The sequence below is a fragment of the Phyllobates terribilis genome, unplaced genomic scaffold (assembly GCF_046119375.1).
Source record: "Phyllobates terribilis strain yellow unplaced genomic scaffold, ASM4611937v1 Scaffold_98__1_contigs__length_5973952, whole genome shotgun sequence".
Classification (NCBI taxonomy): domain Eukaryota; kingdom Metazoa; phylum Chordata; class Amphibia; order Anura; family Dendrobatidae; genus Phyllobates; species Phyllobates terribilis.
The window spans coordinates 3,490,837-3,509,234 of NW_027362858.1; the positions used below are offsets into that span (position 1 = coordinate 3,490,837).

An 18,398-nucleotide genomic window follows, 5' to 3' on the forward strand; every position below is an offset into this window, starting at 1 on the left:
GGTGATGTGAATGGCTTCTAGAGACATAAGTGAAACATGACAGGACTCGGCTCTGCACAGATGCACAATATGATCTAGAGAGCAATTACAATGCCACCTTGGGCCATGGAGCCAGTGTCAGTCACTATCTTTGTCTTTCCTAGGCTTCTTCGTGCAGTCGTTGTATAGGTGCACTATAGGTGCATCAGTGACTGCCAGTCATACTGAGATAACACAGGAGGACATACAATACAAGAGGGCTGTATCCAGCACCAGATCGGAAGAAAATCATTGTAAAAACAACCATTTATTGAAAAGTTTTTAAAACTGACGCACTTCAGACTCTGCGCTCTTAATCCTAGTATGGCGCAGTTCTCCAGCGCTAGGTCGTGGTTAAATAATGAAGGTATAGGATATGATGTAGACAGATCATTAGTTCTCTGAACTGAATATATATACATTTGTTTCTCCAATCAATGATTTATTTAGTTAATATCCATTAAATCAGTTCCACCATGCATGCCATCTGGTTCTCTGATCTTTAATGTGAGGAGCCATGAAGCCTCTATGTTTTCTACTACGTGATCCATCGCCTCCTCTCTTGGGTGGAGGAACTTTCTCAGCCGCATTAACCCCGAGGCTTCTGACATCACCATTGTGCTGATGTGGAGGCACCGGATACCCTATACCTTCATTATTTCCCCCCACCTAGCGCTGGAGAGCTAGAACATACTAGGAGAACACATGGTGTGAAGCGCGGCAGTCGTGCATGCCGCGGAGAAATGCTTTTTTTATTAGATGAATTCTTTGTAACATTTTTTTCAATAAATGGTTTTTACAATGATTTTCTTCGGCCCTGGTGCTGGGTGCACCCCTCTTGTAGCCATTTTGCCCTGCTGGGGGGAGTATGCACAATCAGCAGGGGAGCTGGATTAACCTCTTCTTTCCTCTCTAGGAGGACATACAATGTGGAGGCCATGGCTTCCCGCTCATCGGTACAAGCCGTGTCCGCTGCTCCACCAGATCCAGACCGCAGATAACATTCGCTCTATGGATCCAAGGCTGACCAGCCCAGATGCTGAACCATTAATGGCAGCAATTCCCTGTATACAGACATATCTTAGGGAACTGCTATTCATGCAATTCCCCAGTATAAGGCGCACCACTATTAAACCAATACCACAGCACTTACTCTTCTCTTTTCCATGAACAGAGTTAAAAAATCATCTATTTCTGTTTTTCCCTCAAGGAAATTTTCGGCAAAATTGTCAGCGTCCTCTTCAGCTTGGTGGGCAGCGACTTTTAACCTGGCCTGTAGTGCGCTGAGACTGCAGCTCTGCGAGGGGGGAAGGAGCAGGACGTTACACCTCATCCCATATGGCACAGGGACTCACCTATTTTACTAGCGGCAGTAGGTTTCCCCAGCAAATGGGGCTCATTTACAGATCGTCCATTGCAGCCAATCATAATGCAGCTTTCATTCCTCAAACTGTTCCTAAAAAATGAAAGCCAAGCTCTGGTTGGCTGCTGTGAAAGCATCTGGTCATGTACCATTCACATGCTATAACCTCACAGTACTAATCATCAGGATTAAATACAAGTCTGGACAATTGGACCTATCGTCTGTCTAGTAGAAAAGATCAGCTGATATAAAAATGTGTATTATATGGAAAACTGGGCGAGATGATGCTGAAAACATTGTATAGGACTATAGTGGCAATCTGGGAACATGTAGCGACTAGTGATGAGCGAGCGTGCTCGTTTAACACTTTAAACGAGCACACTCGGGTACTCGCTGAGTAGTTTCGTCGTGTTCAGCATTTCCGTTGCAGCCGGGGCGGCTGCATGTATCGCGGCTGTTACACAGCTGTGACACATGCAGGGATTGCCTGTTTGTTAGCCAGTCTCTGCATGTGTCACAGCTGTGTAACAGCCGCGACACATGCAGCTGCTGCGGCTGCAACCGATATGCACATCACTAGTAGCGACATCATACATATACTAATATTTCAATATTCAGCCAATTCTTGCATGGCCCCCTTACAGTGCACGCCGTCCATATCCCCCCGCACTGTAAACCTTTCAGAACGTTCCCTTTGTTCTACTGAACAATAATGTCATTTGTGGCTTCAGCGGCTTTCTGCAGATTAGAAGTCCAGTTTCCACAGGAACACATAAAGGGCTTTTATTACCCTTTAACTTATCAAAGAGATCTACTGACAGCACAGTTCTGCAATTAAAGGGGATGTGTCATCAGAAAATGACCAGGACTTTATGTTAAAGGTAACCTGTCAGCTCCCCCGAGATCACAAACCGTCACCATGTATTTATTTCTCACTTTATACCCGTCCTAACAAACCCCTTTTAGTGGCTTTCTGATTTCTGCATTTGGCGAAAATCTATTTTATAATTGTGGTGGCAATTTGCTAATTAGAGGGTGACTAGTGGTGGGGCGCGTTGCAATGCCCCCACAAATATTCACCTACTTATTATCACGGCCGCAGTTATAAAAATGCTAGAAATCAGTAAGCCACTATTAATGGGCTCTTTACACAGGGTACAAAAAGATGAATAAATCCATGGTGGCGCTTCGGGAGGCATGAGAAAGCTCACAGGTTCTCTTTACATGTTATTTTTAACTACTGAGTTTTTTTTCGATTTTCCATAACACAATCTAGATAAAAAAAAAATGCAAACTGGCCATTAATCCTAATACTAGACTCAAACTTCTTATTCTGTTCACAAGGCTTTGCATCAGTCTCATGATCATCACAGACAGGATAATAATGAAAGGTAACAATCAATATAGAATAGAATCCACCATTCACAAGAGGTGATATCACTGTCCCGCAGGCGCCATCTTCTCTAGCCCCGTATCCGCCACATTACCTCGCTCAGCTCATGCTGTCTTTGCTGGTTTTCATTTGAGTCAGAAGCTCATACTGGAAGAGAAGAAAAACACAAGGAAATGAGGATGAATTCACGCCGGCCGCATTTGCTGCAGCTTTTACGGCCAGATCAGAGCAGGTTTATAAGGTAAGTGGATGAGACTTTACAAATCTCATCCGCAAACTGTAAAGATTGCCCATATAGAAAAATGAGAACGCCAAAGATGTTCCAAATCCCGGCATGTCATTGTGGGGTGAAAATACAGCAGATTATCAATGTGAATTTCACCAACTTCAATATAGCAAGGGTGAGATCGTCAGAATTCCTTAGCACAATCCACAAATGAACCAAACCTGCCGTAAAGACTGCGCCTGTCATGTCAGCCCCATCCACAGTGGCTTACCTTATCTAATAATGCTTGTCGCTTTCACTCCAGAATTGGCTCAATTTGAAGATTCTTTTCTGGATTAAAAAAATTAAAAAAAATTCTATATTAATATACACATACAGAGGATGAAATAAGTATTGAACATGTCACCAATTGTCTAAGTAAATATATTACTAAAGGTGCTATTGACATGAAATTCTCACCAGATGTCGGTAACAACCCATCCAGTCCACACAGGCAAAGAAATCAAATCATAGATGTCCATGAATTATGTGTAATAATGAGAAATGACACAGGAAAAAGGTACTGAACACATGAAGAGAGAGAGAGGCAAAAAGCCATGGAAAGTCATGACAACAGCTGAAATCTATCAGTAATTAGAAACCCATCCTGCCACTTAGTGAAAAATAATATTAGGTGGTTCAACTGATGGCCTATAAAAAGGTGTCTCGTTAGCAAGATTTCAAACAGAGGAGTGAAGTTAATTATCAAAAGAGTTGTCCATGACCAAGGACCACCTGTGGAGAGTTACAGAAAGACCAGGAATCAGCAATTGTTTCAAAGAAAACTATAAGTGATGCACTCAACCTCCATGGTCTGTATGCACGCTTAGCACGCAAGACTCCATTGCTGAACAAAAAGCATGTTGACGCGTGTTTAACGTTTGCTCAACAATATTTAGACAAGCCTGTGAAATACTGGGAGGATAGAGTCTGGTCAGATGAGACCAAAATTGAGCTCTTTGGATGTCATAATACACACCATGTTTGGAGGCCAAAAGACACTGCATATCACCCCCAAAACACCATACTAACAGTGAAGTTTGGAGGTGGGAACATCATGGAATGTGGCTGTTTTTCAGCATACGGCAATCTTCATATTAATGAAGGAAGGAGGAATGGATAAATGTACGAGACATTCTTGATAAAAATCGGCTGCAATCTACCAGGATGATGATGAAACAAGGGTGGACATTTCAGCAAGACAATGATCCCAAACACACAGCCAAGGAAACGCTCAATTGTTTTCAGAGAGAGATAATTAAAGCTGCTAAAATGGCCCACCCAATCACCTGACCTGAATCCAACAGAATATTTATAGAAGGAACTGAAGCTCAGAGTTCATAGAAGGAGCCCAAGGGATCTTCAGGATTTGTAGCGTGTTTGTGTGGAAGAATGGGACAAAATCACACCTGAGCAATGCATGCGACTAGTTTCTCCATACAGGATGAATCTTGAAGCTGTCATCACCAACAAAGGCTTGTGTACGAAGTATTAAATACATTTCAGTAAGCATAGTCAATACTTTTTCCCCGTGTAATTTCTCATTATTACACATAACTTAATCTATGGACATCTATTGTTTGATTTCTTTGCCTATGTGGATTGGATGGTCTGTTACTGATATCTGGGGAGAATTTCATGCCTATAGCACCTTTAGTAACATAGTTACTTAGAAAATTGGTGAAGTGTGAGTATTTCACCCGCTGTGTATATCCAGTGGGGAAAATAAGTATTTGATACACTGCCGATATTGCAAGTTTTCCCACCTACAAAGAATGGAGAGGTCTGTATTTCTTTTTTTATCGCAGGTATACTTCAACTGTGAGAGACAGAAGAAGAATCCAGAAAATCACATTGTATGATTTTTACATAATTAATTAGCATTTTATTGATTGAAATAAGTATGTGATACAATAGAAAAACAGAACGTAATATTTGGTACAGAAACCTTTGTTTGCAATTACAGAGGTCAGAAGTTTCCTGTAGTTCTTGACCAAGTTTGCACACACCGCAGCAGGGACTTTGGCCCACTCCTCCATACAGATCTTCTCCAGATCTTTCAGGTTTCGGGGCTGTCGCTGGGCAACATTGGAGTTTCAGCTCCCTCTAAAGATTTTCTACTGGGTTCAGGTCTGGAGACTGGTTAGGCTACTCCAGGACCTTGAAATGCTTCTAGCAGAGACACTCCTTAGTTTCCTTGGCTATGTGTTTCGGGTCATTGTCATGGTGGAAGACCCAGGCACGTCCCATCTTCAATGCTCTTACTGAGGGATAGAAGTTGTTGGACAAAATCTCGCGATACATGACCCCATCCATCCTCCCTTCAATATGGTGCAGTCATCCTGTCCCCTTTGCAGAAAAGCACCCCCAAAGTATGACATTTTCCTCACCATGCTTCACGGTTGGGACAGTGTTCTTGGGGTTGTACTCATCCTCCTTCTTGCTCACGGCGAGTGGAGTTGATACCAAAAAGTTCTATTTTGGTCTCATCTGACCACAAGACCTTCTCCCATGCCAGATGGTCATTGGCAAACTTGAAATGGGCCGGAAGACCATTTCCGGTGACTACCTCTTGAAGCTCATCAAGAGAATGCCAAGAGTGTTCAAAGCAGTCATGAAAGCAAAAGGTGGCTACTTTGAAGAACCTAGAATATAAGACATATTTTCAGTTGTTTCGCACTTTTTTGTTAACTATATAATTCCACATGTGTTAATTCATAGTTTTGATGCCTTCAGTGTGAATGTACAATTTTCATAGTCATGAAAATACAGAAAAATCTTTAAATGAGAAGGTGTGTCCAAACTTTTGGTCTGTACTGTATATCTATCTATCTATATTTTTTTTCCCCAAGAACCAGAAAAACTCTTCATTCCTCAAAACCGTATTCAACTACCATCCACCAAATCTTACTTGCCAGCTCCTCGATATTTTTCACTAGCTCCTCTTTATCAGATATAATCTGTTTTAGTTGTGGAAGATTTACAAACTGCTCCAGAAGAACATCCTCTTGCTCCATCATATCGGTGAGCTGTGACACGCTGAAGTAGAAAAAAAGAGAAACGTGCGTCGAAGACTTTCATGGAAATGTTACAACAGGGTACAGAGAAGCCAGTGTGCAGAATAAGCCCCCACAGACTTATCTATAGGGGTGGCCCTGGGGAATACTAGGATGGATGTCATTTTATCATTAGAACTAATATAGAATTCAGAATTTTTTTTTTGACAAATAAAAATTAAACTTTTTATTTTTTATTTTAGTTGTAAAAATACAAACCTCAAATCTGACAGCTCAGGAAACGTTTCAGGGAGATCAGGCATCTTATATGTAAAGCCGTTCACACCCACCTAAGAAATATATACAGGTACTGGTGAGAGACTACAGAAACAGAAATGTTCGGTGCCTAGGTTACCGGCCACTGCTGCTGTCTATCAGTGGTGGCCAGTCTCCTAGGCAAGGAAAGCAGTTTGCTATACAGCTTGCAAGTGCAGCTCTGAAGTTGGCCGCATCCCTGGATTCAGTACCTCTGTGCTCCTCCGACGCTGCAAAGTCAAAGCGGTCTCTGCCGACAGCAGAGGAAAGTGCATAGTTCAGACCAGCGGCGCGACCATGCCGCTGGTTGAAACTGTCCATCTTCAGGAGAGCACTGACCCCAGCAAGGAGGTAGCCAGCAAGACAGAGGAGCAGTGTGCTCCTGATGAAACAAGATTAGACAAGCTCTTAAAGGGGTTTTCTGATCCGACATGACACTGACTGCAGACTTGTGAATTCTCACATAGTGTGCACTGCTGTCTGCAAGTACGCGCTATGCATACTCCCAGCCAGAATCCAACTACAGTTCAAGGCCTCGCACAATACACTTGCATTGAGCGCGCTGGAAACAGTGTAGCCAGATTGTGGCCGGAAGTACGCATATTGTAAATGTAGCACCCTGAGGATTCGGCTGCTACAGGGGTATTGCACCTCAACTCAGAGGTGTGATATTCCACTCCCGGGTAAGGATGGAGTGTGGGACTGAGCTCAGTTAGCTGCATGCACTACATACATCCCATTTCCGGGGAACAGACCGATGGTACTCCCACTAGAGAAATGTGCAGGTACGACAGTGTCTGTTCCTGGCTGGAGTGGGAGGGGGGTGGAACATCCCAGTAGGGTAGGGGCAGATAGGGGGAGCAGTCTGGGTAAAGTTAGGAGCTCATTGGGTGCTGGTCACCTGAGCTCACACATAGAGGGAGTATATAAGGTGGGAACCATCTTAGATCAGGGTCTTTGCAGAGGAGTCTTTTGTAGAAGGCTGGTCAGTCAGTCAGTCTGCCAGTCTTTGCAGAGGAAGAGAGCAGAGGAGCAGAGCAGCCCCAGGCCAAGAGAGAGGAGAAAGAAGGACCCAGAGGGGGAGAAAGAAGGAACTCTGAGAACCCAAACTAAACCACAGGGTGAAGAGTTGGCAACAGGGTACCGGATCCCAAGCTGGTGGAGGCTACAGCACACCTCAGCCAGAGACCGGAGGTCGTGGGCAGCATCTGCCACGACCACTCACCATATCCGCCCGGAAGGCAGACCACGAATAGGGTCAGGGAACCCAGAGACAAGGGTTTACCACCAAAAGGCCCGAGGGAGCCGGACATAGGTGGATCCCTGGTGGGGACGGCCAGAGACGAGGACAGGACAGAAAGGGAGCTCAGAACCACGCTCCAGAACTACTTGGGGGTTGGCCGAGTCCAGGACCTGGTGGACGCAGCACGGCTCGGGTGGTCACTCAAGGCCGGAGTGACCGGAACATCTGCAGTAAGTAAAAACCCTGAACTGCACAACCCGACTCTGTCTCTGATTACCATCCTCCCTGCACCTCCACAACCACCATCCTCTGCACCTGACCCCCTGAGGCTATACCCCTCCCGTTGGGGGTTATACTACCTAAGCTGCACCAACACCATCAGCCTCAGCGGACCCTGCTGCAGCGGCGGCCGTAGTGACCGCAATACAACGGGTGGCGTAGTCGACATAAAGAACTTTAGTAACATCAGTAAGGACTGCCACACACTGAGCTTGACACCCTGGGCACGGACCGGGTCACAGCCACTCGGAGACTACAACCCCCATCTGATCCGGCTCCGGGTATTCCCCTAAAGAATATGGCCCAGGGGGTGCGTCAACTTTGGCGTAGTCGGCAGGATCACGTGCCCGCAACACCCGGGTACTGCGTGCCTGAAGAAAAGAACAAGTTTACCTCAAAAAGAAGTCTCCCGCCGGTCCCGGAGGGTCCCCGCCATCGGACTCCATCACAGATCGATTCCCGCCGGTTGTCTGCCATTAACAGCTTTTTCCCGCCATCTGCAGAGTTTCCCGCCACTGGGAGACGATTCCCGCCATTTCCAAAGGTTTCCCGCCTTGTCAGAGCGGACGCCATTAGGGGCGTGCCAGAGGATGGCAAGAGGCCGCCTCCCATCGTGGGCCAGGACCGAAAATGGCGCCAAAAGTGGAAACCGCCCCCACCAACAGAGACTGTGATGCTAGAGGTGTCTGTCAGCGTGAAAGAACTGCCCCTGGAGCTGACAATCACCAAGTGGCCCCGGGACCGCCCTCGAAGTGGGAGGACTGAGAACAAGAGAGCAAAGATGGGTGTCGCCTGGAGCAGTCTGGAGAGAGCGCACCCGGAGACAAGAAGCCTGGAGCAGAGTCCAGAAAGAGCCTACCCGGAGATGGAGGGAGAGCCAGGCAGCACCGACCCAGTGGTCAGGAGCCTGATGCGGGCCGCCACTCCAGGCAGCACCGACCCAGTGGTCAGGAGCCTGTTGCCGGTCGCCACTCCAGAAGGCCTGCTGGAGACAACAGGAGGAGAGCAGAGCAGCACCGACCCGTTGGTCAGGAGCCTGCTAGAAGCAACGACCCCACTAGGCTTAGTGGAGGTCTTGGCACAGCTCCCCCGAGATCGGGAGTGTGCACAGACTGCGCTGGAGGGCCTCGCACGGAGGATGGCCCGGGTGCAGCGAGAGACGTTAGCAGAATGGAGCCGTGAGATGGCCCAGCAGACAAGAACCCGTCAGCGGAGCACGCCACCCGAGACGAGGAGACAGACCGCCTCTGAGGATGGCGCAGGAGAACTGAAGGCCGGAGACGGCGCCGAGAAGGGAGCCGAACGAATGGAGGCAGGTAAAGGGGACGTCTCTACCCCGAACCGGGAAACCGCGTACCTGCCCCAGCTCCCCGTCGCAGAGCCCGAAGTACCCCCTGCCGTGCCCGCCGCTGCAACGTCACCGCCGCAGACTAGGCCTCAACCGGAAGCCGCGACCCCTGTGACGTCACACGCCTCGACCCCGAGCGTGGCCAAGCAGGAAGTACCACCAGCCTGGTCGCAAGGCCTAGTACCCCCGGGCGCCGCAATGCCAACAGCGCCCCCTACCTCCGCGGAGTCTCCGGCCTGGTCGCAGGGCCAAGTAACACAGGGCGCCGCCGTCCTTACGGTGCCCTTCACCTTCAAAGTGCCCCAAGCCTGGTCGCAAGGCCAGGGCAACCCGGGCGCCGCTACCACCACAGCGCCCGTAACATCGAGAGTGCCGCACCTGGGTGAAAGCCTGTTCGCCCAACATACCTGGCCGGATGGGCAGCCCTTCATCTGGCCCCAAGAGTACTACGAACTAGAACTCCAGAGGGCAAGGCCCATGTGTGAACCCCTGATCCCGGCTCCAAAGCCCGTGAAGAGGATCTCGCCCCCGCTAGAAGAGACCCAGTATGAGTGGGACCCCACCGGAGAAGACCTCATGGGGTTCACTCAGGAGACTCGGGCAGCTACAACGGAGCGTGCTGAGTGCTGCCGGCAACAGCTCGAGGTCTTCGAGAGGGAGCGGAGAGAGAGGCGGGTCCGGGAACAGCAAGCCCAAGTCAGGAGCGCGGAGCAGAAGAGCCGGACCAGGAGAGACCCCCGTGCAGCGCATGGTCCCCGTACCATCGGGACTGTGATAAAATTTAATCTGCAGCATGGGTGGGGTTTCATCAGGGATCACCGCACCCCAGGCGACGTCTTCGTGACAAGAAGAGACGTTGAGTCCCACCTACCGGAGGGACACAGAGGTCGTGACCTGTATTTAGGGGACGAGGTCACCTTCACCCGGCACAAGTGTGCCAAAGGACCCTACGCCCTCCATGTGCATCGCCTGACGGAGGAGGAGCTGCGGTGTGAGGAGGAGCAAGAGGACCCGGACGGGTCTGAACCAGAACCTGGAACCAATCACAAAGAAAGAGCAGGAGGACGTCGTCGTTGAGTACGGCAGAGTAGAGACTGTATATAGTTGCCCGTCGGGGCACAGTGAACCGTTGCTGCTAATATAGTCCCCGTTGGGACCAGAGAACTGAACTGTTAACCCGTGTGTCCATTAATCCCACTGACCGAGGACTGAGAGCGGTCATTCCTTCCTGATACCTGGCCGAGGACTGAGAGCGGCCACCTACCCTTTGTATATAGTTGCGCGTCCTAAAGCGCCCCCTACTGGTTTTATAGGAAAGCCGTATTTAATCTGAAAGAGACTGTCGCACTTTGCCCGGTCATCAGTTGCACAGTGACCGGAGGAGCTAGAAGCAAGAAACGACTACGAGAAAGTTTTATATGAAAAGTTTTATGATGCTGCTAATATATGTTGTTTTATATGTTTTATTATGTTTATATGAAAAATTGTATATTTTGGTGTTTTATCTCTTACAGCCCGAGGACGTGCTGTGATTTACCAGGGGGGAATGTAGCACCCTGAGGATTCGGCTGCTACAGGGGTATTGCACCTCAACCCAGAGGTGTGATATTCCACTCCCGGGTAAGGATGGAGTGTGGGACTGAGCTCAGTTAGCTGCATGCACTACATACATCCCATTTCCGGGGAACAGACCGATGGTACTCCCACTAGAGAAATGTGCAGGTACGACAGTGTCTGTTCCTGGCTGGAGTGGGAGGGGGGTGGAACATCCCAGTAGTGTAGGGGCAGATAGGGGGAGCAGTCTGGGTAAAGTTAGGAGCTCATTGGGTGCTGGTCACCTGAGCTCACACATAGAGGGAGTATATAAGGTGGGAACCATCTTAGATCAGGGTCTTTGCAGAGGAGTCTTTTGTAGAAGGCTGGTCAGTCAGTCAGTCTGCCAGTCTTTGCAGAGGAAGAGAGCAGAGGAGCAGAGCAGCCCCAGGCCAAGAGAGAGGAGAAAGAAGGACCCAGAGGGGGAGAAAGAAGGAACTCTGAGAACCCAAACTAAACCACAGGGTGAAGAGTTGGCAACAGGGTACCGGATCCCAAGCTGGTGGAGGCTACAGCACACCTCAGCCAGAGACCGGAGGTCGTGGGCAGCATCTGCCACGACCACTCACCATATCCGCCCGGAAGGCAGACCACGAATAGGGTCAGGGAACCCAGAGACAAGGGTTTACCACCAAAAGGCCCGAGGGAGCTGGACATAGGTGGATCCCTGGTGGGGACGGCCAGAGACGAGGACAGGACAGAAAGGGAGCTCAGAACCACGCTCCAGAACTACTTGGGGGTTGGCCGAGTCCAGGACCTGGTGGACGCAGCACGGCTCGGGTGGTCACTCAAGGCCGGAGTGACCGGAACATCTGCAGTAAGTAAAAACCCTGAACTGCACAACCCGACTCTGTCTCTGATTACCATCCTCCCTGCACCTCCACAACCACCATCCTCTGCACCTGACCCCCTGAGGCTATACCCCTCCCGTTGGGGGTTATACTACCTAAGCTGCACCAACACCATCAGCCTCAGCGGACCCTGCTGCAGCGGCGGCCGTAGTGACCGCAATACAACGGGTGGCGTAGTCGACATAAAGAACTTTAGTAACATCAGTAAGGACTGCCACACACTGAGCTTGACACCCTGGGCACGGACCGGGTCACAGCCACTCGGAGACTACAACCCCCATCTGATCCGGCTCCGGGTATTCCCCTAAAGAATATGGCCCAGGGGGTGCGTCATATACTTGTGGCCACCTGACCGCCTTTCCCGGTGTGGACACCACAGAATCCTCACTGTGTGCAGTGTGCTCTATGTGAGGATTCACAAGTCTGCAGTCATACACAGTGACTGCAGACTTGTCGTTTTAGACCAGACAACCCCTTTACAGAAACATCTTCCCTGCCCACCTATTAAAGTTTAATTGACATTTTTTGGCTTTTTCTGATCACGGCTGCGCACTTACTTCAGACGGGGGGACAGGCACCGGCAGATCTGTAATTAGGCCGTATGCGGGGGCGGCAGTTTTGGCAGAGTTGTATGTGGAAGGAACAGGTTCAGATACTGGCACTGATCTATTGTTATCTTGTGTAGGGAAAGGTGGAAACAAAGAAAAGCCAGAAAGAGGGTACGGAGGCCTCCCTGCGGGATTGCTGTACAGGCAGAAAGACAAGAAAGGGTTTCCGTCATTAGATTAGTATTCTCCCAAGCACCATCGTAATGAAATAGGACATACAATATCTGTAGGTAGATGCTGTGTCGCCAACATGCCAGCAGATAGATCAGCCTATTATGTGCTGTAATTCTGCAGCTCTGAACATACTGTGTACGGACAGATACACACTATTAACACACAGTTACCCTGCAATCCTATTAGTATAGCAGAGATGTTAATCTGCAGATAAGGTTACTGACAGGCTTCATGAGGACACAATGTAGCCCGTACTCCACATGGGCTGCGAGATGATCACCTCTCCTCTACTGCTAGTGTAGCCGCCATGCAAGGTGCACAATGGGAGAGAACTGTCCGGGCCCTGCTTACCGGCAGCAGCAACATACAGCACATCCACGGACAGAAAATGTACAAGAGAAGTAAGAGGAGCCGTCTGGATGGTATATAGCACCCTGTAATGCTGGGTTTAGTCATTATACCCATTCTGCCCATCAGCAGCATCATATCCATAGGCAGTCACTTCTGGAGGTGTTTAGACAGGCGAGCCGCACTTCTGTCCGCACAGAATGATGGTTAATATGATAGAATCTCAGCAGCACACGATCTGATCACACAGGGCGATGATGTGCTGCCAATAACGCTACAGCTTAAGCAGTCTTGAAAATGACCGCCCCATCGCACCAGCTTTGTGCTCCAAGTCTCTTCTATTCACCGCCACAGATTTCTGATAAATTTACATCACTGTGACTCCAACTTGTCACTACAACTGAAGACTTCTTTGGTCTCTGAAGTGTAAATGATTGTGAACACACCGCCATTTCCACAGCTCCCATAGCGTTGGCCTATGTTCACATGTCCAGTAATCATCAGTTAGGATGGATCCAGCAGCGATCCATTCACACACAAAAAAAAATAATTGACACAACTTTTTTGTCCACCTGAAAAGAAACTAATTTCAACTCGGTCCATTTTCTTAACACTGACGTCTATGGAAAACGGATCCGTTTATTAGCCATCTGTTTTCTTCCTTTTGAAACTGATCCAGTAAATCGAACAATTAACCTTTTGCAAAATGAAAAAAAAAATGGATGGCTAATTAACAAATCAGTTTTCCATAGGGTTCAATGTTACAAAATGGATCAAATTGAAATAAGTTTTTTTTTTTTGCCACATAAAAAAAAGTTGGGCCTGCACAACTGTTCTGTTATCAGATTGCTGCTGGATACGGACTATGTTCACACATCCAATAATCATGTTAGAACGTTCTAATGGATGATTACTGACGTGTGAACATAGTCTTATGTGCAGCGGCATCATGCAGAGTTTCCCCGACACACCGTGTCTGCAAATTGAGAGTCTGGTTTGGCTTTTATCCTAAGTCATATGGAAAGGCTCGTTAAAGGGTCGATATTGACTTTTAGGATTACTTCCAAAAGGTGGCGCTAAAGTTCTAATATTCTTCCTCTCTGAAGAGACAATTTGCATATTTAATTGCCCAGAGGAGCATGCACGGCTTATACGTCTCCTCACTCTGACATGCCAGGCTTGGCTTGGCATTCTCCACAAGGAGAAACGCTAGCCCTTAGACCCCAACCACTCGGTACAAAACTCTCATCATTGGTGTACAGTGGGTATTCCCATCAAACAATATGGAAAGGAGGGGACCCATAATTTGTAAAGTCTGAATTTTGATAATGTTAAAAGTCTAAAGGAGAGAAAAAGAAATGTTCAGGTACAAGTTAAGGTACAACTCTACAAAGAAACCTGCAGTCAAAATTAGAACTTACTGTCATTTGCTACATGGAACCACAAATTCAGCCGCAATGTGAGGGTAAACAATTACATAGTTACATAGTTAGTAAAGCCGAATAAAGACTTGCGTCCATCAAGTTCGACCTGTTAGTTCTGTAATTGCTAAAGTTGATCCAGAGGAGGGCAAAAACCCCAAATGATTTAGCCAATCTTCACCTGAGGAAAAATTCCCTCCCGACTCTGAAACCAGCAGTCAGAATAAATCCCTGTATCAACCTACTATTTTATTCTATTTTTAAGTATATGCAGAAATCTGCCTGGTATCTAGAAAAGCATCCAGTCCCCGCTTGAACTGGTGTAGTGAATCCGACATTACCGTCTCCTCACTCAGTGAATTCCATATTCTCACTGCTCTTACCGTAAAGAACCCCTTCCTATGCTGGTGCTGAAACCTTTTCTCTTCCAGTCTTAGTGAATGCCCTCTTGTTACCGTAATATCCCTCCTTTTGAACAAATCCCGGGCAAGATCTCTATACTGTCCCCTAACATATTTGTACACATTTATTATGTCCCCCCTCAACCTTCTCTTTTCCAGGCTGAATAGTCCTAGTTTTGCCAACCTCTCTGGGTATTGCAGTCCCTCCATTCCCCTTATTAATTTTGTTGCCCTCCTTTGTACCTTTTCAAGCTAATTTATATCCTTTCTATATATTGGGGCCCATAACTGAGCACAGTATTCCAAGTGTGGTCTGACCAGAGCTTTGTACAGTGGAAGAACAATGTTCTCATCCTTTGCAGCTATACCTCTTCTGATACATCCCATTACCCTGTTTGCCCTTACAGCAGCGGCCTGACTTTGGGCACTCCAATTTAGTTTGCTATCAATCAAGATGCCCAAGTCCTTCTCCATCTCTGAATTCCCCAATGATTTCCCATTCAGTGAGTACTGGTGACTTCCATTTTTCCTTCCCATATGTATGACCTTACATTTCTCCTCATTAAACCTCATTTGCCATTTAATGCTCCACCTACCCAGCTTATCCAAATCCCTCTGTAGGTCTTCACTATCCTCTTTTGTATTAATTGTTTTACATAACTTTGTGTCATCTGCAAATATTGATATTTTACTATTTATCCTGTTGACTATGTCGTTAATAAAGATATTAAATAACATTGGGCCTAGTACAGACCCCTGTGGTATCCCACTAGTGACGCTTACCCAATCTGAGTATATTCCATTTATAACCACCCTCTGCCTTCTATCCTTTAGCCAGTTAGCTACCCACTTGCAGACATTTTCCCCCAGCCCCATCATTCTCATTTTGTATACCAACCTATTATGTGGCACGCTATCGAACGCTTTTGAGAAGTCGAGATACACGACATCCACTGGTTCCCCCTGATCTACTCGAGAGCTAACCTCCTCGTAGAAGTCAATCAGGTTTGTTTGGCAGGAGCGATTCCTCATGAATCCATGTTGGTTCGGGATTAAAAGATTATTAGCATCAAGATGCTCCGTAATTGCCTCTTTAATGAAGCTTTCAAAAATTTTGCCCACAACGGACGTCAGACTCACCGGCCGATAGTTTCCGGCGTCACTTTTCGCTCCCTTTTTGAATATTGGCACTACATTCGCCTGTCGCCAATCAAGTGGTACAGACCCAGTCTCAACAGAGTCCTTAAATATAAGATATAACGGTCTGTCTATCACATTACTTAGTTCCCTTAGTACCCGTGGGTGTATGCCATCAGGTCCTGGTGATTTGTTTATTTTAATGTTACTGAGGAGTTTCTGTACCTCAACTTGGGTTAGATTAGTCATACTTAGTGGAGGATTAAGTTTGTCACTTCTCATTTCTCCTGTTAGTTCTATTTCCTTTGTGAAAGTTGTCGAAAAAAAATTATTTAATAGATTAGATTAGCTTTATCCTCATCTTTCTCTATGATTTTGCCTTCTTCACTTTTTATCGGTCCAATATTATCCGATTTAATCCTTTTACTATTTATATACGTAAAGAACAGTTTGGGATTTGATCTACTTTCCCTAGCAATACGTTTCTCTGTTTCCTCCTTCGCTATTTTTATTTGTTTTTTACAGGTTCTCGTTTTTTCCTTGTAACACTTTAGTGCCTCCTTACTGTTTTCCTGTTTTAATCTCTTGAATGCCTCTTTTTTGCTATTTAACGCCCCTTTTGCGTTCTTGTTCAACCATATTGGTTTCCTCTTATTTCTGGCCCTTTTATTCCCATACGGTATATACCTCTCGCACTGAGTATTCAGAATTCTTTTGAAGGTTTCCCATTTACTATTCGTATTCCTTTGATTAAGTACTTTGTCCCAGTCAATAAGTTGAATGTTTTCTATCAGCTGATCAAACTTCGCCCTCCTAAAGTTTAATGTTTTTGTTGTTCCCTTATTGATAACCCTACTGAAGGGCATTTTGAAGTCGATAATATTATGATCGCTATTACCTAGGTGCCCCCCTATCTGTACCTCAGTTATTCTATCAGGCCTATTAGTCAATATTAAGTCCAACACGGCCTTCCCTCTCGTTGGTTCCTGCACTAGTTAGGAGAGATAATTATCCTTAATATTTGTCAAGAACCTTTTTCCTTTCTGAGATCTACAGGTTTCTGTTTCCCAGTCAATATCCGGGTAGTTGAAATCCCCCATTACAATCACTTCATTATGTTTTGCTACTTTGTCTATTTGTCCTAATAGCAGATTCTCATTCTCCTCTGTTATATTTGGTGGCTTATAGCAGACCCCCAGTAATATTTTATTGTTATTTTTTGCCCCCTCTATCTCTACCCACATGGACTCGACCCCATCTTCTCCCTCTCCTATATCTTCCCTTAGTCTGGGTTTTAGACATGACTTTACATATAAGCAGACTCCTCCGCCTTTCCCCTGTTTCCGGTCCCTTCTAAATAAACTATAATCTAATAAATTTACCGCCCAGTCGTAGCTATCGTCTAGCCAAGTCTCTGTTATGCCTACGATGTCATACCTCTCCTCCGATATAAGCGCCCGCAGCTCATCCGCCTTATTGGTCAGGCTTCTTGCGTTGGTCAGCATGCAAGATAAAACTTTGGGGTTATTTAGCATCATATTCTTCTCTAACGATCTAACTGTACTATCCCCACCCCCCTCTCCACCCTCATTATATTCACTTCTCCCCTTCCCCCTTGCTTGCCTCACATCCCACCTATTTCCTTGGTTCCCCCCCCCCCGTCTCTAGTTTAAAAACTCCTCCAACCTATTAGCCATCTTCTTCCCCAGCACTGCTGCACCCTCCCCATTGACGTGCAGCCCGTCCCTACGGTAGAGCCTGTAGCCGACCGCGAAGTCAACCCAGTTCTCCATGAACCCAAACCCTTCTGCCTTACACCAACTCTTTAGCCACTTATTCACCTCCCTAACTTCCCGTTGGCGCTCCTGTGTGGCTCGCGGGATTGGTAGTATTTCTGAGAAAACTACCTTGGAGGTCCTTGCCCTAAGCTTCCTACCTAGGTCCCTGAAATCATTTTTAAGGACCCTCCATCTACCACTCACTTCTTCGCCAGCCCCACCCAGTAACCTGTCAACCCGATCCGCGATGTGCCGGACTCGAGCGCCAGGGAGGCAGCACACCGTTCGGCGATCCCGGTCTTTGTGACAGATTGCCCTGTCTGTCCCCCTAATAATAGAGTCACCCACTACCAGAACCTGTCTTGCCTGCCCTACACTTCCCCCCCTCCCCCTCATTACTGGAGCATACACTCCCCCGGCGGTCAGAGGATCTGTCGTGCTCCAATAATGCCGGTTCTGAACCAGCCTTCCTATACTTCTTCCCTCTATCCCTCCTAACTGTTATCCAGCTCCCTGCCTGTTCAGCCTGCACTTCCCCTCTATGCTCCACCCCCAGTATTGACCCATTGAGTGTCTGCTCGGTGAGCAGCAAACTCCGTTCCATGTTGTCGATGCTCCTCAGTATCGCTATCTGAGCACTTAGATCCAGAATTTGGGCTTCCAAGTGCACGATATGCTCACATCTCTCGCAGCAGTATGGATCCTCGAGCGGTTGCTCACGGAATGCATACATTGCGCAAGATGTACACTGCACGGCTCCGGCCAACATGGACGTCATTCTAAATATGGGGATACAGTCAGTATATATATACAAGTACAAAACACAATTATTTATATATAGGTGTATGGACGGGGATCAATTAGGGA

At 47.2% G+C, this 18,398-nt stretch overlaps 1 long non-coding RNA gene across 1 annotated transcript; it reads right to left on the minus strand.

The window, feature by feature from the left end:
- Positions 1-3,271: 3,271 nt before the first annotated feature.
- On the minus strand, positions 3,272-6,352 carry LOC141198587 (uncharacterized). Its single transcript, XR_012270491.1, has 3 exons — positions 6,315-6,352; positions 5,951-6,078; positions 3,272-3,330 (listed from the first exon to the last, which is right to left on the minus strand). It is a non-coding gene; the product is annotated as an uncharacterized lncRNA (long non-coding RNA).
- Between the last annotated feature and the right edge of the window lie 12,046 nt (positions 6,353-18,398).